The 27288-nt window shown below is 46.6% G+C and overlaps 1 protein-coding gene across 1 annotated transcript in view; it reads right to left on the bottom strand.

The window, feature by feature from the left end:
* PACSIN1 (protein kinase C and casein kinase substrate in neurons 1) overlaps positions 1-27076 on the bottom strand; it is a 416659-nt gene extending 389583 nt beyond the window's left edge. The window contains exon 1 of the mRNA XM_086923202.1: positions 26886-27076. The gene's annotated coding sequence lies outside the window, so the exon portion shown is untranslated. The remainder of the gene's footprint in view (positions 1-26885) is intronic.
* Between the last annotated feature and the right edge of the window lie 212 nt (positions 27077-27288).

Below are 27288 nucleotides of genomic sequence, written 5' to 3'. Positions count from 1 at the left end.
AGATTTCCAGAACAAAAAAAGGGACAACCATACACTACACTTTCTTGCATGTCATTGAAAGACTCACTCCCCCATGCTTTACTTCAAGGGCAGGCGTGTGATCCCTGCCTTGGGTGATTGGTTTTGTAGACACTGGTTCCCCCCTCATTAACTCCAGCTGTGCTGTGTGAATGACAGCAGGAGACATTCACAAAGAATACTATGTGTCTCTCGATGAGAGGATCGGTGTACACATGAGCCTGCACAGCACTGTGAAACTGTGCGTGCTCATTCAACCCTCTCTCAAAAACTAGGACATGTATTTAATATTTAAAAATGTGCCGGGACAATTCTTGAAAGAACAGGACTGTCCGGCTAAATTCAGGACATCTGGTCGTCCTGTAGCACACGCACTCAGAAGGTACACATTCTTTGCCGTTTCATTTCAGAAGTACACTGATATCCAGGGAGAGATATCACAGGGCGAGCCTTTCAGGTAAATCTGCCAGAGATGATACCTTGAAATAAGGGTCAGAGTCCTAAGCCAAAGCAGCACAAGGGCATGCAATGGACCCCATCCATGTTTAGATGAAACATAGGAAGGAAGCCACTGTTGTGCATATCTGAGGGCAAGGGTGCCCCACCTAGAATCAGATCCATGCCAGATTTTCAGAATGTCTGCTTAAGATATACTCTAAATGGAACTAATTAGCCACCAGCAAATTGAAATACGAAAACACCCTATACAGCAAACCAAACCTCAGAAGACTGCAAACCATCCAGAACTTGGCAGTCAGACTCATCCTTACCCTCCCACACAGCACTCATTTCACACCACACCTCATGGAGTTCCACTGGCTGCCTGGCTCTCGAAACACAAATATGATCAATTCAAACTCCTCACACACTCATTCAAGGTTCTACACAACTTAGGCCTCACCTACCTGAACAGTTGCATCTCCTTCCACCAACCACCCAGATACCTTTGCTCCACAGGACTCCTGCTCACACACATCCCATGCATGCACAGAACCAGATAAGGAGGGTGATTATTCTATTCCATCCCTACTAAAGCGTGGAATGACCTCTCACTCCACATCAGAGCCTCCTCTTCTTTCCTTGAATTCTCCAAGAAGCTGAAGACGTGGCTTTTCAATTAACCAACCTACCCTAGCCAGGCTAGGCACACTCGCCTGCTTATGATATCCTCATTGGGGACAGTGCACTTTACAAATACACATACCATAAATTAAATATCAGGGGTTATTCAGAGAATCTGGCAACCCATCCACTCTGAATCTATAGTTGACACCAAAGCTAAAGGGCACTCACAAGGACTCATTGGCTGCAATTTGTAGGTTCTTCTGGAATTTCAGAAGAGTAGTTACTTCTGAGAACAGGGGCAAGACCCCGCCCCACTGTAGCAAAGGCAGAAGTGTGTGGATGCAGAACTCACTGGCTGAGCCAGTGCTCCTAAAAGACTTCAAATCGCTTTCTATGGGCCTGTGTGTCTCCATTACCCATACAGGCCCTGGCTCATTTTTGGCCCAACGCTCTCAGCAAGTTTGGATGCCCCCGTTCGCCTCTACGCCACAAGCTCTGTCCACCGGAGTCCCTCAGGGCTCCACTCTGAACCCTCTCCTTTTTATTAAATATATGACTCCTCTGATTTATCTGGCAGAGGAGATGGGGGCCAAGATCATCGCCTACAATCCTCTTCACTTGGAGTAAAGAGGACTCTTCTCCGGTTCAGGCCAGAGCTTGCTTGTCGGACGTTTTCAAATGGCTTCATGCTGCGGAGCTTAAGTGCAACGAGGATTAGTCTGAAATCCTCTTGTACGGTACCTTTCCTTCTCAGTTCAAAGAATCCCTCAGGCCGGCCGAATATCCTTTACCCAATTCAGAGGGCCAAACTGTAAAAAAGCTGGGGATTTGGTTTAATGAGGATCTCAGGTTTACCACTCAGATAAGAAAAAATAGCAGGACAATGTTTTGGTGCCCTACGATCACTTAGAAAGTTTCTGCCACTTCTACCACAGCCTGCCAAAGAGATGGTGACCCACGCCATAATACTGTTGCGCATTGATTACGTGAACGCTCTTTATGTTGGCGTTCCTGGGTACCAGTTGAAAAAACTTCAGTCTATCCTGAATGCCGCAGCCAGGGTTTTACTGAATATCCCTCGAAGATCAAGCATACGACAACATCAGCGTGATCGCCACTGGCTGCCGGTTGCGGAAAGAGTGAGATTTAAAGCCCATACCATGGTGCATACAGTCCTGTATCAGTCCGGCCCTGGCTATCTCAGGAAGTGTTTTAAATTCTACGTGCCCACAAGAAACCTGAATTCTATGGCACAGTTCCTCGCGGTGATTCCATGTTTCTGCCGGGTGAGAATGGGCTGCAGCTCTTTGGCCTATAAGGCTGCTGTGGCTTGGAACGCACTCACTTTGGAACTGCGCTGTATCCAAGATGCTAAACTGTTCAGGAAACGGCTGAAAGCACTGCTCTTTGTATAAACTCCTCTGTCTGACTCCCACTCTCTTGCAAGGTACCGCATTGAGACATTCCTGAGTAGCTGCGCGCGATATAAATACATATAGCATAACATAACATTTCCTGTTAGAGAGCTTGGGGTAGCAGAGAGTTGTGCATCAGCTCTTGAGCAGAGGGACGTTGAGGTCCAGTGGCTTAGTGATACTTGAGCAGCCCTACCAAGTTTCCAAAGTCCATGTGTAACTTGTTGCTCCAGACCAGGTCTCTCCACTTTCTAGAACTTGTAGTCTTGTTTCCTGGAGCAGCTAGTTACTAATGAACCTTGGAAACATGGAAATGTAAAACCAGCCATTTGTGCTTTAGGAGTTCATCTGGCATTGCACAGACATTATGCTTTCACTTTATTGACCCTAGTTACTTCAGAGCTGCACTCCTACTCTTGTAATCCAAATTTGAAGCTATTATGTCAGCAAAAATTAGCAGGAGAATCACACTTAATTTGAAAAACAAAATCTTGGGCTGTCTCTAGAGCCCTAAGCTGGAGTATTAACAATGTGCTCCTCTGTGTCTATTTTGGAATGCATAGTGGTTGATTGACCCTGGCTCCGCACCAGAGGATGCAGTAAGTTCTTACTGTGTGGTGAACACTGACAGGCTTTATACAGATAAAACAAGCATTGGTAATGCATCCGTTTCGCCTATGTAATGAATAAAGAGCTGCTTTCATGAATCCTCTTCCGATGGAAGGAAAGAGCTCCCTGACAGATAGCTTGGCAGAGGAGAGAATCTGGCGCAGCAGCTAGAGCTGCTGACTTGAGAGCTGGGGATTCCGCTCCGAGTCTCGGCGGCACTGCGCAATATCCTGTGATTCTATGCAAATCACTTAATCTCTCAGGACGATAAATTGTAATATAAATATGCTGTAAGAGTAAAAGGCAAAACTTTATAAAAATATAGTTCCAGCAAAGCGGATGTTAACAGTATTTTGGAGGTGGTAAACTGAAAAGAAAAGCAGATGAGAAAAAGCATTGGTAAATGCATGAAAATAAGCTACAGTCAATAGAAATGGAGGAAAGGTTAGTGGCACGCACAGGAACAAATTAAAAGCCAGGAAAGAGAGGTGAGGCTAGATGTGAGGTCATTTTAAATGTATATTAAAAACAATAGATATCTCAAGCACAGCTCAAGTACTGTACGAGAAAAACCTAAAAATGGATGGAAAACCCTTCTGTGTTTGCACTCATCACTGCCTTCCTCCACCATACTCCTCTGCACTGCCACCAGTGGGATGTCATATTGTGGCACTGTGATAGACTTAGAAGGTATGAGATTTTCTTGGGTATTACTCCAACCTGTTTTAAGGTCTCTTCTCAAAACGGACCTATCTGTATGACCTATTAGTAGCAACTTTTTTTGTTTTCTTTTCTTTCACTGCAGTGGGATTTTTAGAAAGGTGTTAGCCAAGATGCAAAATGCAAGAAGAACAATTGACTTTTCTAATGCATGTTCTCTTCTTATGGTGTTATTGATTGCTCCATAGATGTCACTGCAATGTTGTAATTCAGTCCTGGCTTTCAGGCATCAGCACTGGCATTTTTGAACTTGTAGGCCCATAATTATAGTGGGTAAAATGAAACTAAGAGATCCAGAATGCTTTGTGACAGCGGCAGAAAAAATGGGTGAAAGGCACCATAATGGCGTGTGGTCAATTAACAGGTGTGTTGTTCCTGTACCATGAGGTCTTATCACGAATAAACAAAATGTATATATTGCTTCTATGGACCTAAAGGCAGCCTTCGACTCTGTGCCACGAAACCTGTTATGGAAAAAACTGTCAGATTGGGGCATATCAAAGAAATTGTTGAAAGCTATTATTCTTCTGTATACTGACACTTGGATTCAAGTTAAGCTGGGGAGAGGGCAATTCCTTATCAAGGAAGATTAGAACATAAAATGGCCTAAAGCAGGGTTGTGTGCTTGCCCCCTGATTATTTAATTTATTCTTATCAAATCTTTCTCAGCATTTGGATGTTGTTAATGGGCATGTTCCTAGGATGGGGAGGGGGGGGGGGGGTGCAAATTTGTTACGTCCTGTATGCCGAGGACACAATTCTTGTGAGTCATACTCCTATCGGCCTACAAAGACTTATTACTGACTTTGATGACTATACACAACAGAATGGCCTTGAACTGAATGTTAATAAAACAAGCATTGGCATAGCCAATAGGTCTCACATTTGGAACCCTATAAGTGTTTAGCCATGCAACAGTTGGTGTTGTTGCACCAAGGATATTATGCTGCATAACTAAATACTAATAAGGTCCCAAAAGCGAGACTTATTGACTATGCCGATGCTTGTTTCTTGAGTCATTCCAGCAATGCATTGCCAATTCAGATAACAAGTTTGACATTTCTGCCAAAGGAGAGAAGCCACTAAGTAATAAAATAATCTAAAAAAAACATCTTAATGTACAAAGCAGTGTTATAAGATGAGACCCTATTATAACTGCTATATATTATGAATAGAAAAATATTAACTGCAACGGGAGACATTGGTAAAAAAAAATATATATATATATATATAAACTTTTTTGGGTGCTTAACGGTAAGAGTGATCATGAGGGGCTCCTGAGAAAAAAAGCCTAAAAGATCGACTGCGTGATCAAGTACAAAATAAAGATGCTAGACAGATATCAACTCATCTGACATTTTTGGTTGAGCATACTGTAGTTATTTCAACAAATTTGTAGACCATATGTTCTTTGAAGACAAGTTTGTTTTGTAAAAAAAGACTTCACACTAGTAGGTGTTGACGGTTCCAAAAGGAGTCCCTAAAGGGATTTACAGGGTCATCATCAGGAGGTAAGAAGTGATGGAGAAACCTATTTATCCTATGTCACTAGTTTCACGTAGCGTAGCGAGGGAGCGAAAGGATCCATGACATCACCCAACACCAGTCTCCTTAGTTTCACTAAGCTTATTAGACGAGTTTACCTCTTAATGAGGTCATCGTTAAGTAAGCTAAATTTGGACAAACAGAAGACCACACTACCAAGAATGTTTGTAAACCAGTGGGGTATGAAGCAACCAGTTCCTGTCACAAACGGACAACACATTTAAAAAGGAGTTGAAAGGTTCCCACTATTTTCGAGACAGCAAAGCCTGCTCGACCATATGCACTACATTTCTGGCAAAGGTTTATTGCAGAATCATATTAGTTGACTTGCCTTGTGAAATTGAAAGCCAAAGAACCCCTCAAAAGACCTGAATTAAGCTAGCAAATAGAACAAGCATTGGCTGCGCGTGAAAGTAATATCGCGCACTGTAAGGGTGCCTGTGAGTGGTGCGCGCGGCATAGAAAAGCCATAAAGGAAAGACAGATGGTGCCTTATAGGAAAATGGAGCTGACGAAGAGGGAGGGGGTAGGGTGTAGGGTGCCTGCGAGTGGTGCACATGGCATAGGAAAGCCATAAAGTTAAGACAGATGGCGCCTGATAGGAAAATGAAGACGATGAAGAGTGAGTGGGATAAGGGAGAGGGTAGTGAGAGCAGAGAGACAGAGGGGGTAGAGGAGCATTGTAAGGCTTAATGAGCCATTACAAAAGCCAGATGGCCTGTGCACATTCACACGCGCGTAACCGTACGCTGGAGGCTGGCAAAAGTCTTTGGTAGCACTTTAAAAAGCTGGTTACTAAATGTCTCACAGTGCACCATATGCGGTGGCTCAGGCGAGACCTAACAAAGTGATGAAAATTGGTGTAGTTAAACAGAAGTTTAATCCCTGGAAGGCCAGAGCAGGTACAATTGATATTGTTAAAGCGTATAGATACTTAGGGGTGATGGTTGACAATTGTGTGTCTTTTAAATTTCATTTTAAGGATTTAAGGGCCAAGGCTGCGACCTTGATTCATGCTTTTAAATGTTTAAAAAAAACACTAAACTGTCAATCATATGAGTTTATTCTTAAAGTAACCAAAGCCGAGTTACGACCAACCCTCATTTAGGGTTCCCCCGTTACTAGAGGGAAAGATGTGAAGGTGCTGGGCCTATTGATTGTCAATGTCTTCAAAGCAACTTTTTGGATTGCCAGGTCAGTGTGTCAAGCAGCAATAAGATTGGACTTTAGTCTCAAGAGACAGAGTCTGGTAACAAAGGGAGCTTTTATAAAATATATGGTCGCATTGTCAACTTCAGCCCTGTCATCTTTAGGGAATATTTGTTGGCAAGAAATAGACCAGTCTGTCTATGCGGCTAAAAGGAGATCTTATATTTTAACTTCCCTACAAGATATCAGCCTGCAAAGTGCACTGCAAAATTTGAAAATGCCCAATCATAAGTTAATTTTTAAAAAGCATATCAAAGCTGAATCGTTTAAATTGTATAAAAATGCATTAATGGAGAAAAATTATGCATGGTGTGTGATTAATTCATACCAATACCTGTGTGTTCAGCGTATCTGAATGTTTTCTTATCTGCAAAGTTTAAAATAAAATTTTTAAGGCTGCATATAGGAATAAACCCAACAAAGGAGGGCACTAAATCTTGGATCAAGCAGTGGCCAGATTCTAACTTTAGATTTTGTGGATGGCCACAGGAAACTCTAGTACATATAGTATGTGTATGCCCCAAGCTGATAAATCTTAGACATTTAGTTTTGAGACCGTACTTTTTGATGAGTGGCCTGAGATCTGCTCGACAGGCCTTAATCATGTTATTGTCTGGTGAATCAGTTCCATTATTATGTCAACTGGTAAAATGTATAATGGCAGTTGAAAAATGTTTAATACAATAAGACAGATCTCCACTATTTGAATGGCTTTGGTGACTAACAGTTTTAATTGGCTCATAAATGTTATCACCTAATAACTTTTGTTGAGAGGGAGTGAATTAGAAATTAAAGAATAGCTGGGTTACCATCACAGTCAATTAATGCACTTTTATTGTTTTGATATGATGGTCGTTGCAATTGTTGCACATTAGCACTTTGAAAGGTAATTTGTGCAAGAAATGTATAATAGAAACTTCTCCGCTTTAGTCACTTCTGCACATTACTATTAGTACTTTTAAATATAACATGTGTAGTGTTTCATAGTGGAAATGAATGGTTATTTGTTAGAATATTTTTCCGTCATGTATTTGGAAATAGTATGCAATGCACGCCGTCACTTTAAAATGTAAAATGTGCAATAGTATCCTGTAATTAAGGATGTATGGTGGTTACATTTGGGTTTATTGATAGGTTTTTAAATTGTATTTATGGGACAGTTTTTTTTATTATTACGTGATGAGAAGATGTTTTGCTTGTCATGTAAATGTGTTTTTCTTGGAGTTGCAAGATGTGCTTGCAATGATTTTAATTAATCTAGCAATAAAGATTATATATATATACTCAACAGGTTTGTTGTGCCATGAGGTCTTATCAAGATAGGTTGAAGTGGACAGGGGAATGGCAGAACGACAAACCCAAGATGTATTCATTTGATCAAAACAATTCACATACTTTTTTATTAAAAACAACCTCCCCTGAATGGTTGAGCTCCCACAGATTGAAAGGAGGGAAGAAGGGTCTCTTCTATTGTGAAGTGACAGATGGGAAATGCAACTGAACAAGCAAGCCTTCTCTCCAGGGTCCCTGCTCTTGCAAGAAATGTAAATGTGCAATTGGTTAATCAGCAGATCTAAAGGCTGCTTGGCAGTCAGCATATGCTTTAATTGATAGAATATGGAATTTGGCCTTTTAATGGCGTTCGCTAGGTACAGTCAACTTATTAAAAACACAAGTTTTGAAAACACTATAAACATTTTAACACAATATTTTTGCAACAGCCTACTTATACCGTGTATAACCTTTCTTTATACTGTGTGTAATACATTTTTCAAAGTAATGATTTGCATAATTGCAGGGCTTAATATCACAGACTTGGACCTTTTTAGCACTATAAATACACGTCATTATTTCTCCAGTGCACGGACCAGGATTCAAATCAGTGACCATTCGGTTCTACTAACAGACATTTCAATTGATCACACTACTCAATCGAACTATCCTACTAAAAAAACGCTTTTCCCACAGAAAAATGGAAGGTGCATTTAGCTTTCATTGAAGCTTTATGCATTACGTTTTATACATATTTACTCACGAATCAAAGGCCAGCAAAACAGTTACAGTATATTTCGGTTTTTTTGCCACACCTGGCTGCGCCCCAACACAAGCTGACCCCGCCCTAATAGTACTCAAGGTCACAGTTGCCAAACTTTTCTTTAAAAACTTCAACGCTGCTTGTGGCTAGGTATCAAACTTGTAAATATCAAAAAAGGACTAGCTTGGTTGTGTTTTACCAGTGGAGACTCAGTACGTATGACGGCAAACCATTTGGTTTGGTTGTTAAGCCCTCACCCACCGACCTAGTCGGTGGCATGCTTCATCATCGGGCCCACCACAGTAACGCCAAATGCGTCCCGGGTGTGCTTCGACTCCAGATTACTGAGGAGCTGGTATACTTCTCTGAGTGTGCTGTGAGGGGGTGTATAAGAAAGTGATTTAAAAGCTATGCTGTAGGTCCCAGTGCCCGAGGGTATACAGAACTTTAATAGCTGGGCCCACGCTAGCGTATAAAAAGGCAAGCGGACGCGATGGAGCGGGTTATGAACTCCCGCGTCCTATGTGGTCGACATGTTTCAGCCAGGCCTTTTCTTTATAAAACTGGCTTTCCTCAGGACCAATGAGAGTGTGGGTGAAAAAAATTAATATTAAGTGAAGTGTTTAAAAATGTGTCGCACACGCTAAGGTGCTATACGTGTGTGGAGGGGGGTTCCCTCCGCTTTACTGTACACAAAACATAAAGGACGAAGACAGACGTACATGGTAGAGTCAGGTAAGAATTAATTACCAAAAACACAACGTCCTGCCGGCAAGTTAAAGGTGAGTGAACGACCTCTATCGGCGGGAGTATAACGTGGCCATGAAAATGTATGGCGGCAGTGAAAATAAAGGGCGTTTTCTAAGCGAAGTGAAAAGTGGTGGACTAAACAGCGGAAGATAGTCAATGGGTGAGAATGGGTAACAATGTTTCCTCACACATGCTATTTGCTGTTAAAGCCTCAAAGGTCACCAGGCAGGGAAGAGCGGACCCTAAAAAGTTTATAGGGAGGCAGGAGTTAGAACCTGTTGGGAGAGAAGGTAGCTTACCTACTCCGACGTGAAGGATGGATCTCAGTACTTACGAGATTACCGGCCTCCGTGCTCCATGAACCTGTAGTCCTGCTGCGGTGTCCCGAGTGAGTTGAGATCAAGAGCACTCTGGTATTTATACTCGTTCAGAAAGGGCGGTACCTGCAGAGGGGTGGAGCAAGGGGTGGAGCAAGGGGTGTAGCTGCGCATGTTGAGAGAACAGTGTCAAGTGCTCATGGGCTACGCATGCGCAGAAGTGTATGATTGTTTGTTAAGAAAGAGTAGCATAGTACAGAGGGACAGGGCCACGAGTCCAGACGGAAACAGGACTCAGCAATTCAGTGAATTCCATGGTATGGAATCGTTAAGTCCAAACAAGTGGGTGGAAAGGCGGTAAATCCACCGTTGTTCCTTGGTGTGAAGGGTTCTTTCATCGCAGTTGTCAAATTTCTCGATGACAGTCCACGTGAAGTCGTTAGGGGTATGGTTGTGTGACAGAAAATGTTCTGTCAGTTTACTGATATTTTTGCCGCACCTCATGGTGCTCCTGTGTTCGGTCATCCTTGTCCTTACTTTTCTGGTCGTCATCCCGACGTATCTTAGGCCACAATGACATGTTATTAAGTATACCAGGTTAGCAGAATTGCAATTGGTGAACTGCCGTTGCGTCCATATTTTGCCATCTTCGAGATTGAGGGTTTTCGATGAAGTGGTCAAATAGCAGACACTGCAGTTGTTGCAGGGTTGGTGTCCAGTCAATTTGGGCAGCCCCCATGCATTGAGGATAGTGTTGTCTGGGGGACGTTGGATTTTTCTTGGTCTTGTCGAGACCAACTGGTCCCTGAGGTTTTTAGCCCTTTTGAAGGCAAAGCGAGGGAGGTCCCACTTTCTGGTACCAGAGTTGATTATTTTCCAGTTCTTCCTGATGATACTGGACACCTGATTAGAGGCTGTGTTGTAAGTTGTAACGCAGGTCATCACAGGAGGTTCCATTGGTTTCGGTATGGTTTCCAGGAGTGCATCCCTGTTCAAATTGCGTGCTCGTTTACAGGTTTTAGAGATAATTCTAGTGGGATACCCACGGTCTTCCAGTTTGTGGACCAAGGCTCCCGACTGTAATTTGTAGTCCTGGATGTTACTGCAATTGCGCCTGATTCTTAAAAACTGGCCAAACGGGAGGTTTTCTCTGAGAGGCCTAGGGTGGAAGCTGTCAAAGCGTAGTAAGGAATTACGCGAGGTGGGTTTATAGTAGGTGGTGGTACTTAAACCATTGTTCTTTGCTGTGATATTGAGGTCCAGAAAAGCCAATTCAGTGTGACTGCTCGTGCATGTGAAGCGCAGGTAAGCATCCCGATCGTTAATCCACGTCAGGAACTGCTTCAGGGTGTCTTCGTTGCCCTCCCATATGAAGCAGTTCCTGACGTGGATTAACGATCGGGATGCTTACCTGCGCTTCACATGCACGAGCAGTCACACTGAATTGGCTTTTCTGGACCTCAATATCACAGCAAAGAACAATGGTTTAAGTACCACCACCTACTATAAACCCACCTCGCGTAATTCCTTACTACGCTTTGACAGCTTCCACCCTAGGCCTCTCAGAGAAAACCTCCCGTTTGGCCAGTTTTTAAGAATCAGGCGCAATTGCAGTAACATCCAGGACTACAAATTACAGTCGGGAGCCTTGGTCCACAAACTGGAAGACCGTGGGTATCCCACTAGAATTATCTCTAAAACCTGTAAACGAGCACGCAATTTGAACAGGGATGCACTCCTGGAAACCATACCGAAACCAATGGAACCTCCTGTGATGACCTGCGTTACAACTTACAACACAGCCTCTAATCAGGTGTCCAGTATCATCAGGAAGAACTGGAAAATAATCAACTCTGGTACCAGAAAGTGGGACCTCCCTCGCTTTGCCTTCAAAAGGGCTAAAAACCTCAGGGACCAGTTGGTCTCGACAAGACCAAGAAAAATCCAACGTCCCCCAGACAACACTATCCTCAATGCATGGGGGCTGCCCAAATTGACTGGACACCAACCCTGCAACAACTGCAGTGTCCGCCATTTGACCACTTCATCGAAAACCCTCAATCTCGAAGATGGCAAAATATGGACGCAACGGCAGTTCACCAATTGCAATTCTGCTAACCTGGTATACTTAATAACATGTCATTGTGGCCTAAGATACGTCGGGATGACGACCAGAAAAGTAAGGACAAGGATGACCGAACACAGGAGCACCATGAGGTGCGGCAAAAATATCAGTAAACTGACAGAACATTTTCTGTCACACAACCATACCCCTAACGACTTCACGTGGACTGTCATCGAGAAATTTGACAACTGCGATGAAAGAACCCTTCACACCAAGGAACAACGGTGGATTTACCGCCTTTCCACCCACTTGTTTGGACTTAACGATTCCATACCATGGAATTCACTGAATTGCTGAGTCCTGTTTCCGTCTGGACTCGTGGCCCTGTCCCTCTGTACTATGCTACTCTTTCTTAACAAACAATCATACACTTCTGCGCATGCGTAGCCCATGAGCACTTGACACTGTTCTCTCAATATGCGCAGCTACACCCCTTGCTCCACCCCTCTGCAGGTACCGCCCTTTCTGAACGAGTATAAATACCAGAGTGCTCTTGATCTCAACTCACTCGGGACACCGCAGCAGGACTACAGGTTCATGGAGCACGGAGGCCGGTAATCTCGTAAGTACTGAGATCCATCCTTCACGTCGGAGTAGGTAAGCTACCTTCTCTCCCAACAGGTTCTAACTCCTGCCTCCCTATAAACTTTTTAGGGTCCGCTCTTCCCTGCCTGGTGACCTTTGAGGCTTTAACAGCAAATAGCATGTGTGAGGAAACATTGTTACCCATTCTCACCCATTGACTATCTTCCGCTGTTTAGTCCACCACTTTTCACTTCGCTTAGAAAACGCCCTTTATTTTCACTGCCGCCATACATTTTCATGGCCACGTTATACTCCCGCCGATAGAGGTCGTTCACTCACCTTTAACTTGCCGGCAGGACGTTGTGTTTTTGGTAATTAATTCTTACCTGACTCTACCATGTACGTCTGTCTTCGTCCTTTATGTTTTGTGTACAGTAAAGCGGAGGGAACCCCCCTCCACACACGTATAGCACCTTAGCGTGTGCGACACATTTTTAAACACTTCACTTAATATTAATTTTTTTCACCCACACTCTCATTGGTCCTGAGGAAAGCCAGTTTTATAAAGAAAAGGCCTGGCTGAAACATGTCGACCACATAGGACGCGGGAGTTCATAACCCGCTCCATCGCGTCCGCTTGCCTTTTTATACGCTAGCGTGGGCCCAGCTATTAAAGTTCTGTATACCCTCGGGCACTGGGACCTACAGCATAGCTTTTAAATCACTTTCTTATACACCCCCTCACAGCACACTCAGAGAAGTATACCAGCTCCTCAGTAATCTGGAGTCGAAGCACACCCGGGACGCATTTGGCGTTACTGTGGTGGGCCCGATGATGAAGCATGCCACCGACTAGGTCGGTGGGTGAGGGCTTAACAACCAAACCAAATGGTTTGCCGTCATACGTACTGAGTCTCCACTGGTAAAACACAACCAAGCTAGTCCTTTTTTGATATTTACATATTAAATTGGGGATTCGGACTGGCTTATCTAGTCCTCTCTCTCCGTTTTGATTTGCTGATAGGTATCAAACTTGACAGCCATGGGGCCTGAATTAAAATGTTGGGACAAACTGCATAACGTGGTACAATTTGCTTTATACCCTGTCTATACTGTTAAATGCGTATAATCTTCTATCCCTCCACTATCCTTTATAACCCAAATAACAGATTCACATATCCACCGCTTAAGAGGATGTAGCGTTACGGCTAGAGCGGTCGACCTCGAAGCTGGGGAACCAGGGTTGAGTCTCCACAACAACGCTCAACATCCTGTGATTCTGGGCAAATCACTTAATCTCCCCATGCCCATCTAAAATGAATGTGTCCTTCTGCAACTAAACTGGTGCTCATGTGAAGCGCTCTGATGCCCGATGTCTCAGCTCTAGTTCGCGCTATATAAAACTCTAAAAAAAGAAATTCAATAAATAACTTTCATATTTCTCTATACCACTAATCCTTTTTGGGTTCCGGAGTAGCGTGCTACTCGCCGAAAAGAGATTTGACACCTCGTCAGTGGTAGTAAGCCCTATATAAATGCAATTACAATTACAACAACCTCGGAGAAATCAAAGTTACAGCTGGACGATTTAGTTCAGCGCTATGTGTCACAACGATCACGCCCCAATTTACAATGTATGTAGCGCCTCACATAGCGCGACCAGATAACTCCAGTTCATCAATTTCGGGTTTTCATCAGTCAAATGCGTGTATTTATTATGGTTCTGCTGTCGAGAGTCGCTTTAGGTAAACACGTTTTTCTGGTCACAACTCGCTGCATTTATTTCACTGTAACTCGCCTCCTCGTTTCCCAGTCGTGTGCTCCTACTGTGGCTGCAGCAAGAGGCCCCTCCACCTGCTGTGCACGTGGCCTGACACAAATACCCTCCGGTTCATTCAATATGTGGGTCCTCCACTAATGTCCCAGAAGCCCTCGCTTCTACATCCTCTGAGGGCTGCGGCCGCGGCTGCCGTAGACACCGTTTCCCGTTCTGCACTTTCATCAGCACCACTCTTGACATCTCACGCGCATCGTTCAGTCTGTGGGTCTAATGGGGGGAGGGGAAGAGGAAAGATCACTGCCTACTCAACCTGGTGCTCCCATTACCGCCTTTGGGCTGGCCCTCTGCAGGCTCAGGGCTGACATGCCACCGCCGGGCCCTGGCACAATCCTCCTCAATAGCATCTCTGAGTCTTAAGCTATAAACGTGTTACTAAAACGGCCTTTTGTTTTGCAGAACCCCTTCCACCAGCCACCTTGTGAACAAATGCTGCCCCCTACAGGAGCCTCTGCACAGCTCATGTTCACTATGTACAGGGCTGGTCGAAGGGCATCCGGCCCCAGGCTGCTCGAGGTAGGCCAGTCGACCCTGCCTACCAGGGGCTACATTTAACACCAGGGAAGACCAAGGATTTACTGTAATGTACTAATTAAGTGCAGTACTCCTCATTGCACCTACCTCCAAAGACTAAATGAACCTGCCCATGGTTTCTGCTGACATGTTATGCACCCATCCCTGCAGCGGGCGCTCACCGCACTCTCTTGTTTCCTTTTTAAATTACTTGCATGGAAGCCCAGTGGTCTCACCGGGCTGGTGGAATGGATTATAAACAAAGAGCACAGAAATAGGAAACGTGGAGAAGAACTTGCCAACTCGCTGCCTCTGTTCTCCAATCCCCTGTGGTGATGGACACTCCTCATGAATAGAAATGTATGTATTTTTACTTAGTGTGTACATCATTCCTATACAGTATTCTCTGGATCAAACTGTGGGGAGCTCCAGACCATCTGCCAGTTCTACTGAGTGTGGCCTTTGGGCTCACAGTGTTTGCACCAAACTTGTAGCGAGAGTGCGGCCTGTGTAGCACACGTTTACTGTCAACCTCACTTATACACTCTTCTGCTCCATTTAACAGTGCCTTACACTTCTTTTTTGAAGTGCAGTTTAGTCCAACCACAGACACCATTTGTAAAGCACAATAACTAGCCAACTGGTCAAAGGAAGGTGCTGTACTTCTGCCATGTTCCAGAAGACTGAAGGCCTCCCAGAGATGAGACATTAAAGAAGTAGCGCAACGTGGGCTATGGCAGTGGCAGCTCCTCAGATAAGGCAGAGGAGTGTCGCCCCACTGCTTGTTGAGCAGTGCAATATAGAAATAAAATGAGAATAACAAAACGGTAATATCACTTTATTTTTCTAAGCGGAACTCCGACTCCAGCTGGGCTCCCCCACGTCAGATGGAGCAGGAGTGGTTTACCCTCTTGGGCCGTCCAAACAGTCATGCGCACATGGCATGTTCACCACTGGGCTGTGTTGCACAGCCCAGAGGAGAACATGCCCAGCATACCAGTGACTGCCTCAGCGGCCGTTTTCGGCTGCTCAGACCAATCACGACGTTACTCTTGCAGCATCGTGATTGGCTGGTAGAGTCCAGGAGACTGGATGCTTCCGGTGCTCTGCGAGGACTACGGGGAAGACGTACAGCAGCAGCATAGGCGAAGAAGATACGTTTTTTTTTTTTTTTTTATATCATGCCTCCCCTTCTTGCCCCCATCCCCATATAGAGGCAGCCGTCACTGACTAATGGTGTAGCTCTCTGCCTCAGGGGTACAAGCCAGGATAGAGTCAATGCTGTTGGACAGATTGTCAAGTCATCATTTCACCTAACATTCTCAATGGCACCAAGCGTGGGCAGCTTCGACAAACATCTTGGGTCCTCACTCCTGCATCCCATGTGCATAATTCAGAGAACTTTGCAGGTGTGGCCGGCGCAGGTAACATCTGTGGGGCGGAGAGGGGCGGGGGTGGGCAGGGTGGGTGGGGGGAAATGGGCAGTCAACGGGATAGGAAAAGCAAAATTAAAAAAAAAAACCACTTACTTTGCACTCGCTGCATAGCCGAGTCAGTAAGTAGATTTATTTATAATTGCATTCGAATGTGATATGAATATCTGAGTTGGGCTATTAGGATCATAGAGGGATATACAGAGAGTAAAAAAAAAATGTATCAGTTACACAAGCCTGGGATACAGTTGAGTGTGAAAACATAGATGGAAAAAGCGGTCTGCAAAAACACAGACTCAAAATCATTTGCAGCCAACATAGCTATTACATGAACATCTCTCCCTAAGACAAGCATTTACAATGCAATGGTTTCGCCTTTGGAAAAGTTAGAGCTATTGGCATTGTAAATGACAACATTTGTATTTATGTGTTGGTTTTGAAAACAGATAAATAAATGGCATTGTCATTTACATTGCCATTAGCTTAATCTCTCGCAAATGTGAGACCTATTGCATTTGCACCCACACATACACACAGAGCCACACACACACACATACACAGAGCCAGCCGCACACACAGAGTCAGCCGCACACACAGCCAGCCGCACACACACACACACACAGCCAGCCGCGCACACACACACAGCCAGCCGCACACGCACACACAGCCAGCCGCGCACACACACAACCAGCCGCGCACACACACACAGCCACCCGCACACACACAGCCAGCCGCGCACACACACACACACAGAGCCAGCCGCGCACACACTCACAAAGAGCCAGCCGCGCACACACACACACAGAGCCAGCCGCGCACACACACACACAGAGCCAGCCGCACACACAGAGCCAGCCGCACACACAGCCAGCCGCACACACACACACAGCCAGCCACGCACACACACACAGCCAGCCACGCACACACACACAGCCAGCCGCGCACACACACACAGCCAGCCGCGCACACACACACACACAGAGCCAGCCGCGCACACACACACACAGAGCCAGCCGCACACACACACACAGAGCCAGCAGCACACACACACACACAGCCAGCCGCAAACACACACACAGAGCCAGCCGCTCACACACACACAGAGCCAGCCGCACACACACACAGAGCCAGCCACACACACACACAGAGCCAGCCACATACACACAGAGCCAGCCACACACACACCCAGAGCCAGCCGCACACACACACACAGAGCCAGCCACATACACACAGCCACGGTTTTACTAAACATTGTAAACCACCGAGATAATTCAAACTACAAGTCATCTGCCTAGATCAAAGCTCATTGAAGATAGCTGGAAAAGTATTTTACTAGAAGTGGTGCCCAGCAACAAGCCCTAATGGGAACTCAAACGGATCAATGTGACCATGCTCGAAATAGCGTGTCCTTGATGGATAGCCCACCCCAAAATGCCTCTCTTCCTGCGTACACCCTCGGCAGTGTGTCATCTCTCTGCAAGCTAGGGGCTGTGCCTCTCTCCAGTGCACCTGGCCTGGAGTGTCCTATTACTGTGGTCCCAGTCGGCTTGCCCACTACATCGGATTGCACGCACAGAGGCGCAACCTCCTCGGCATCACACTCCCTGTAATACAGCATCACACTCCCTGTAACACAGCATCACACTCCCTGTAACACAGCGTCACACTCCCTGTAACACAGCATCACACTCCACGTAACACAGCATCACACTCAACGTAACAAAGCATCACGCTACCTGTAACACAGCATCACAATACAGGTAGCACAGCATCACTCCCTGTAACACAGCATCACTCCCTGTAACACAGCATCACCCTACCTGTAGCAGACCTCCCCGGTTGCATCAGGCTCCGGCCCGTTGGGATCTCTTGTGCCCACGTTGGATGCTCACTCGGACCGCAGAAAGCGCTGCGAGGCCCATGTACAGTCGGAGTGGGCGCTTTCTGGCTGGCTCTTGGATAGCACGGTCAGACTTTCCTAGAAGGCGCCTCGACGCCCGGATGAGGCGCTCCGCCCGCTCGGCTGTCTGCTGGCTAAATGCGGGAAATGCACATTTTACACCCCCCCCCCCCATAAGGAGCGGGGGGCGCACATTTAAGATGCTCCTCAAGCAGGGTAGGAGTGACGTCACCTGCTCGAGGCCCGGCCGAGTGACCTTCACTGGGGAGGAAGGTGTGAGGGGAGGGGAGGGGGGGAGGGAGGGAGAGAGCAGAAGATGGAGTGGAGGGAGGGATGGGAGAGGGAGAAGGGAGAGGGGTCGCAAAGCAAAAGGAGGAAAGGAGAAAAGAGTGAGGGTATGGGGGAGGGGGAGCTACACGAGAGGAAGGGGGCCACGAATCAAACAGGCCTTCCTCTCAGGGCCCAGAGAGGCAGGGGCCTCCTCCAGTCTGCAAGGACTCCAGGGGCCCCCTGGACCCACGGTAGCAATGCTGCCCCCTGGGCTTCACTCTCACAAACCAGAGCTTTCAGGGGTGACAGCAGAAATGGATCAACCCCAGTGCACCAGGACTACAGATCCCAGCATGCACTGGGTGGTTAAACCAAACCCCCTGATGTCGGCCTTGGTGACAGGAGTCCTCTTTGTAACCTTGAGTTTGGAGACTTCTGACAATAACTAGACGCAGCAAAATGTTAGATAATGTAAGAAGCACCTTACAACTGCACCCCACCCAGCCCCAGGCCCCCTGCTGGGGGAGAAGGGGAGGCAGTGTGGTGTGGGGGGAGGGGTGGGGAGAGGGAGTACACAGACAGTGGGTGGAGGAAGAGGAGGCAGAGAGGAGGAAGAAAGGCGCAGAGGGGAGAGACTGGCACTGGGCGTCCTGGCAGAATCGTACAACTGGGCAAGGCTCTCACGGGGCAGCAGGTGTGTTTCAGGGGTGGAGGGTGCTTTCATATAGCGCTTAAACTTCTTGGCGGCCTCTTCACAGCGCAGAACGTGAATAGGACCCCCCAGGGCCTGGCAGGACTGGCAGAGGTAAGTGAATGACAGAGCAGGCTCTTTGGGGTAGGAAGCAGGGTCGGTGTCAGAGCGGCGGCTTTTCTGAGCGCCCAGGGCGAGGCTCTAGCGCCGAGGCGCTACACCAGGAGGAGCTATGAGGATACACAGACCTGTAACTTTCATATGTTGGCGAGTAGGTGCAAGCAGGTCTTGGGTGGGTGGTGAGTTAGGAGAGCCACTCAGCGGTTGGCGCCTTAAAGCCGCCAGCCCTTTCGTCGCGAGGCAGGGTCAAGAAACACGGACAGCGGAAGGGGGGCGGGAGAAACACAGACAGCGGGAGGCAGGTGGGTTAATGGGCACACGGACAGCGGGAGGGGGGCGGGAAAGGCACGGACAGCGGGAGGAGGGGCGGAACAGACAGCGGGAGGGGGGCAGGTAAGGCACGGACAGTGGGAGGGGGGGCGGGAAAGGCACGGACAGCGGGAGGGGGGGCGGGAACGGCAAGAAAGGCAAGAAAAAGCACTCACATGGACTTCTTCCGGCGGCAGTCAGCTTGCAATGACCAAAACAAACCTTCCCCCCCCAAAAAAATAGGAACCGCCCACCGCCGCAATGACGGCAATAAAGGGGCTGGATGAGAAAAAATCTCAGGAACGCCCACGAGTCGCCTCGCAGAATGACGGACGCCTCTCTCTTCCAATGGCTAGCCTCCATTTATGGAGCTAGCCAATGGAACAGAGAGGCAGGACTTTTGTCCATACTGGTAAACAAAAGTTTTCGCCTGCGCGAAACGCTGCTTGCGCAGCTGTTCGCCAGGCGAAACCTAAAAAGTGCCCTTTGCCTGCCAGTTCACCACAACCAAATATGCAAATGTAAAACAATTCTGTTTAGTAACCACATTGCTAATCAAATCCCCATGTATACATCTGTATTTTGGTATAACGAAGCAAGGAATAAGAACACAAATATTCAGTTGCTCTCTAGGATATGGTACGAGATTGAAAATAGCACACTTACAGATTAACCTGGACATGTAAAAAATGAAATGCTTTGGTCAGTACTTGAGGTGATACGGCTGGGTCCCAAAGTAGGCAAAACTACTAAGACAGAAGGATTAGAAAAGGATACCGACGACACTACAGACCTGCTGCTGTGGCATTAATGAAACCATAGAGTCAATAGCGCCTGCACATGTAAGAGCGGGGGGGGGAAGCGGGGCGGGGACAACGTGGGGGTGGTGGAAGTCGACAGACGACGGGATAAATAAAATGAAATAAATAAATGAATGAATAAAACCACTTACCTTGAGCTCGCCGCATCGCCAGGTAAGTGGTTTTATTTATTTATTTAATTTTACTCCATCACTCCCACCCCGCCATGCCCAGCACTCTTACCTATGCGAGTCGCTACTGCATAGAGTAGCAGCTTTTGGTCACAACGTGGACTCCTACTGACTCGATTCAGTTGTTTCCTGTGACACACATTCGTCATACACTTCATTATTCTCTGCTTAGTGCACACTTGTACTATGAAAGACTGCAATATATATACTTGCCCAAAATATTATAAACAATCGTGCTTTTGTGCCATGCGGGTGCACTCCAGTTAATTCTTGCAATAACAATATTTGATCATCTCTTGCTGATAAATACACTTGCTTCTATAATATATGCAGAATTAAATAGCGACTTATAAGCTTATGAAAATGAAAGCAGAGGAGGACCCCCAGATCAAACAAGTGTTCATGGACATAAATATATAAGGTATGTGCAGTACTCACACAACCTTTATTCAGTACCTGTGCAGTACTGACACATCCTTCATTCGCTACCCGGGCAATACTGACACATTGTTCATACGGTACAAGTGCAGTACTGACACATGCTTCATTTGGTATCCGTACAATATTGACACGTCCTTAATTCAATACCCATGCAATACTGACATATTGTTCATATGGTACCTGTGCAGTACTGAGACTACCTTCATTCGGTATCTGTGTGATACTGAGACATTTTTCAAACAGTACATGTGCAGTACTGACACGTTGTTCATATGGTAACTGTGCAGTACTGACACATCCTTCATTTGGTACCCATGCAATACTGACACGTCCTTCATTCGCTATCCGTACAATACTGACACATTGTTCATACGATACCTGCACAGTACTGATACTTCCTTCATTCGGTACCTGTGCAGTACTGACACTTCCTTCATTTAGTACCTTTGCGATACTGACACATCCTTCATTCGCTACCCGTGCAATACTGACACATTGTTCATATGGTACCTGTGCAGTACTGATACATCCTTCATTCTGTACCTGTGTAGTACTGACACTACCTTAATTCACTACCCATGAAATACTGACACATGGATCACATGGTAACTGTGCAGTACTGAAACATCCTTCATTTTGTACCCGTGCTATTCTGACACATCCTACATTCGCTGCCCGTGCAATACTGACACATTGTTCATATGGTACCTGTGCAGTGCTGATGCGTCCTTCATTCTGTACCTGTGCAGTACTGACACTTCCTTCATTCGGGACTTGTACGATGCTTACACATCCTTCATTCGCTACCCGTGCAATACTGACACATTTTTCATATGGTACCTGTGCAGGACTGACACTTCTTTCATTCGGTACCTGTGCGATACTGACAGATTCTTCTTGTGGTACCTGTGCAGTACTGACACATCATTCTGTACATGTGCAGTACTGATACATCCTTCATTCAGTGCCTGTGCAATACTGACACGTCATTCTGTACCTGTGCAGTACTGACACTTCCTTCATTGGGTACCTGTGCAGTTCTGACACTTCCTTCATTCGGTACCTGTGCGATACTGACACTGCCTTCATTTGCTACCCGTGCAATACTGACATATTGTTCATATGGTACCTGTGCAGTACTGACAGTTCCTTCATTCGGTACCGGTGCAATACTGACAGATTCTTCATGTGGTACCTGTGCAGTACTGACACGTCATTATGTGCCCGTGCAATACTGACACATCCTTCATTTGCTACCCTTGCAATACTGACACATTGTTCATATGGTACCTGTGCAGTACTGGCACATTTTTCATACGGTACCTGTGCAATAGTGAGACATTCTTAATGTGGTACGTGTGCAGTACTGACACAGCCTTCATTTAGTACCTGTGCGGTACTGACACATTGTTCATTTATTAACTGTTCGATACTTAAACATTCTTCATACAGTGCCTGGGCAGTACTGACACATCCTTTACTCAGTACTTGTGCAGAGCTCACATACTTCATTCAGTCCCTGTGCAATACTGTCTAAATCTTCATATGGTATCTGTTTGGTTCTAAAACATCATTCAGTACCTGTGTGGTAAAGTACTGACACATCCTTCTTACAGTACCAAATAGGTACTCGCAAATTGCGCATGCAATTTCAGGGACGCAAGGGTGCCAAAAGGACACCCTGAAGCACAACTGAGAGTGCAATTAAAAAGCATATTAAACACACACATGTCCCAAGGGCATGTTTGTGTGCAACATAGAACTTTAAAAAATTCACTTTTGTGCATTTTTCAAAGTTTTCGCAAATTACCATCAACTTTAAGTTGATGGTAATTTGCATTTCTTAAAAGCGAAATCACAATTTAAATTTTTTTTGCTGCTCTGCATTTAGGGAATTGCAATTTGTGATTCCCTAAGTACAATCACAATGTAAGTAATTGCAAATTTTGTGATTATCTAAATAGCGATTTTTGCATTTGGGCTGATGCATCCCAAATGCAGAAATTGCGGTTGCAAAGAGGCAGATTCGAAATGATGCATGTTCCCCTAGATTTTGGTGGGCTCCCACCTGAATTCGTCTATCCTTCGATATAAGTCAATAGGAGAAATACATTCTCCTGAATATTTTCGTTTTATCTCCCACTTTCCTGTTCTGAAATGTTGGCATGTATGTCAGGAGCTCAGGCATGGGCCCTCCCCCGCACATCTATCAGGACAGCGGGTTCCAGCGGTGTCACTCTTTCTCTGAAGAAATGACATAAGTTACTCTAGACTGCCTGCCCCACCTCTTCAGGCCTCAGCTCCGAGGCCCAATTCACAAAGAAAGTAAGACGTGCTCCCACGTGGTTACCTGTACATTCAGTGCAAGCCACCGTTCTTATGATAGGCCCAGAATCCCAGTGCTTGCTTTCCAGGAGTAATACCTTGGGTGAACATGTGTGCCTTCAGAAATGTAGCAGGTTTATATATTTAAATTGGGTAAATACAGTACGTACCTGCTTTTTCACTTGCTAAGTTTATTTCCTCCACGGTATAAACATGTTTCATCAAGGAAAACCTTCTACGCCTACACCCCTTCCCATTTTAGGGGTATTCTTCTCTTTCCCATCATGAAAACTTATTTACTTGTACCCTTTGAATAATTCCCCAACCATGTTCATGGATTCAACCCCATAACAAGAGCCACTGGAATTTTGCAATTTTGCAGCAGCTGCCTTTTTTGCATAATGATGGATTTGCCGCATTTGCCACACAATTCATCTGCTACATAATCTGTAGATTTTACCAAAAATTGTGTTTCTAGCTCAAACGGATAAAAAGTGACTTAAAATTCGGTGTCATGTGATCCAGGGTAATGAAAAACCTTCACAGAAATTGACTAGTCAATAAGTCTTTCAGTTGCTTATTGCAGCATTTAACATGTGTATTTGTAAAGCGCACGTTCACCCAGAAGGGTGTCTTGGCGCTAAATAAAAGATGTTTATTTGGTGTGCTTAACAGGTACCAATGAGTTGCAATCTGTGCCCTGGCAGTGTTATCATGAGTAAAAAAAGAAGGACATATTAGTGACGTGATACCATCACAAAATATGGCACTTTTGCTGCATAATTTGCTTTTTGTTGCCGTATAATTTAGTCAAGCCAGACGCATTATTTGGTCCTCCCCAGCCGGTCAGTTCGAGTGGCCCTGTCCATAACCTAGTGAACAACTGGCCCCTGTCAGCTGATTTACTTCTGCGTGAACTGACATGAGCCTGGTGTAATTTTACAGGGTGATTAATTTTGCAAGAGAACATATACATTTAGTGAATCACAAAATCGAGTTGCACTTGCAAGGATTGCTAGTTGTGCATTTATGTGGCCCTTGGGTGTGCACATTGCTTTGGGGTCCAGTCCCCCCCCCCCCCCCCCCCCCCCCGGCACAGTCGAATCACAAGGCTGCAAAGTGCAACGTCAGGGAGTCAACAGCCTACGTCAGGCGGTGCACGGCTGCAGACCACAGATACACTCGCTTGTCGTGAAAACAACCTTTGAGTTCGAACGCCCAGCATTTTATTACACAGAATAGTTTCTCTTTTCCCACCTTTGTAGTGCCCTGGCGCACTCCTGCCACGGTGCGGAGTAGGCGCTGCACTGCTCGCGCTCACTTCTCTCATCCACTCAACAGTACTCCTTCCAAGTGTTCCCACCAGTGGCGTTCCAGTGAGATGCGTTTCAATGAGGATTAGAAATGGTCTGTCGGTACTCTCAACGAGGCAGCAGCACCACTGTACCCTGGGCTTTAAGCGGGCCGGGTCCTGCTGGTGCTCAGCATCGGCCGTTCTAAGAAGCAGGTGCTGAGACGGCTGCCTATCGAGCTGTTCATGTTTGCCCTCACCCTCAGGGTGAAAAAAACGGTAACTCTGCATCAACACTACCCTTCACTGCCTTTGATGTCACATCATTTCAAAACTGAGGCATTTTCAATATTCTATACAACAACGCCATAGTTTATTTATCTTATACAACTAACAACCATTGACAACGCCAACAGTCCTGGCTTGAAGGTGTAATGTTACTTGCGATATTATATATCTGAATGCAATGATAGAAACAGCAAAATACCAGTCAGGGGTGCACTATTCTAAGGGTTTGCGTTTAGATGTTTTTATAAGCCACGCCCTGAATTACATCGACCACACACCTTTGAGGAACCCCTCCCCCCCACACACACAGTTTTTTCCTTCCTAGTTAAAGTCCTGGCTCTCCCTGCGCTCTCATCGAGGCAGCGCTGCTGTTCCACCAGTTAGCCTCGAATACCAGGCACGGTGGGTCCATTGGGGCGTAGGGGTGTAGCCCCACTAAGCCCCATGGACCCACCGCGTCGTCACTAAAAGCCAAATACAGATATTTAAAAAAAACGCGCTACCTGCCGGCCGGGAAACCGGGAGACACCCGACTTTCCCGGAGTGCGCAGGGGGAGGTGGGAGGGGGGGGGGATGGGCCTGCTGCAGCTGCGCAAGTGTATTTTTGGGCACAAACATGCCCGCGCATGCGCAGATCGTTTTCCTGTGAATTCCCCCTTAGAGAGAGGACCAGGGGGCGGGCCGCAGCCCCCAGGGTTGCACAGGGCGACTGGGCGAGGAGTCATGGTGCCCCCCCAGCCAATCCTGGCGCTGCATACAGCGCCAGGATTGGCTGGTCAATACATAGCCCTGGTACATAACCCCCTTTTTATGTGTTTTTCTGGATCATTTACACTCGTTTTGCAGCCCTTCTGAGACTCGTTTTGCTGTCCTTCTGCCCTTCTGAGACTCGTTTTGCTGCCCTTCTGCCATCATTTACACTAGTTTTGGTGCCCTTCTGGGACTCGTTTTACTGCCCTTCTGCCCGCATTTAGACTAGTGATGTATCTTCTTTTGTTTCAAATATAGTGGCTCTGTGCCGCATTACATATACTGTGCCTCACAATAAAAATTCCTCATTACAAATATGACGCTTTGTACCTCATTAAAATGTCACATCCCTGTGCCTCATTACAAACACTACAGTTCTTTAGCTTATTACAAATTACATAATGCAATACTTTATTTGTAAATAATGCAGTTCTGTACTCCATTATGACTCAGTGGCTCATTACAAACGTCAACAAATGTTGTGACCGCAGTAGCAATCGCCAGTTAGGCAGCAATATGCAAATTAGCTTACGCCCCACCACTGTCAAATGTCACCAGCCGCCCCTGGTCGTCACACCGAGACGCTACTACTGTACTCTCCTGTTCTTACAGAACGCTCAATGAGCGAACCGCACTGTCTCCCCAGTGATGCCAGTGCCACTACTCTGGTGCTTCCAGTGATGTGCCAGTGCTGTTCTACCAGTGGGCACAGTAAACATCATTCTATAGGTTGCACTGAGGACCCAGTACTGTTTTTCCAGGGAGGCATTTTTACCACAGCTCTGGTGTCCACGGTGAGGCATCACACTGCTCTTAGAATGGCTGCGGCTGAGCACCAGGACTTCAAGACCAGTATTCTAGTACAGACGCCAGTACAGCTCTTCCGGGGAGCACAATATATCATTCACAAGTGAGAATTTGAATCTTTGGAGCTTGAGGTGAAACTCTTGCAAATACCTCTTAATTCGAGTGCATGCTCTTACAGCGAAACATCACATAAGAAAAACTTGAAACGGCATGCCATAACATACATGCATATACTGAGCGAGAAATAATGGTGGATGCGGTCGGTCTCCGCGTGGTTAGCATTGACTACAAATGACGTCAAAGGGACTTGGGAGGGGGCAGGCGCACGAGATGCACCAGGCTGGCATCGCACGCCCAGCTGATGGCAACACACCCTGGGTGATTGCCAGGAGCCCTGACTACTAATGAGCAGGGCTGTCACTGGGGAGGATGCACCAATGTGAGAGGGAGCCAGCACCCCTGAGCCGATCCGGCAGGGGGCGCTGCCGAGCCCCAGGGTGGAGGGGCGCGGCGCGTACCTGGGATGGAAGCCGGGTGCCCTGGACACCCCCGGGCCCGGCTGGTGCCCAGCATCAAGACAACATACCTTGGAGACGCGGAGGCACCTGCTGGCGTCACCATGCGGGGTCCCCAGGGGCGCAGGTGCGGACACCGACGGTCCAAGCTCCCAGGTGGAAGCACCGTGTGCCCAGCAGAGCCACCTGCAGCCGCCGCCGTACCCAGCTGCTGCCCGGGCACCGAAGCCTGCCTCCTCTCTGAGCCGGAGAAGGTCACAGCAGATGGGGAGGAGAAGGAGGCGGCGGAGGAGGAGGGGGTAAAGATCAGCTCGCAGATTAGAGAAGCATTTTTAGCCAGCGAATCAGGTCCCGGGCTCTGCCTAATGATTGTGAGGGAGCAGGAGGTGAAAACATGACTGCCAAGGCAGGCTCCTCCCACCAGAGGAGGAATCCCCGGGAGCACCACCCCTCTGCGAGGAAGGATTCCACCCT

This window comes from Lissotriton vulgaris, chromosome 5 (genome assembly GCF_964263255.1).
Source record: "Lissotriton vulgaris chromosome 5, aLisVul1.2, whole genome shotgun sequence".
Classification (NCBI taxonomy): Eukaryota; Metazoa; Chordata; class Amphibia; order Caudata; family Salamandridae; genus Lissotriton; species Lissotriton vulgaris.
Note: the sequence above shows the minus strand (reverse complement) of the source record. Positions and strands in the feature narration are given on the sequence as shown.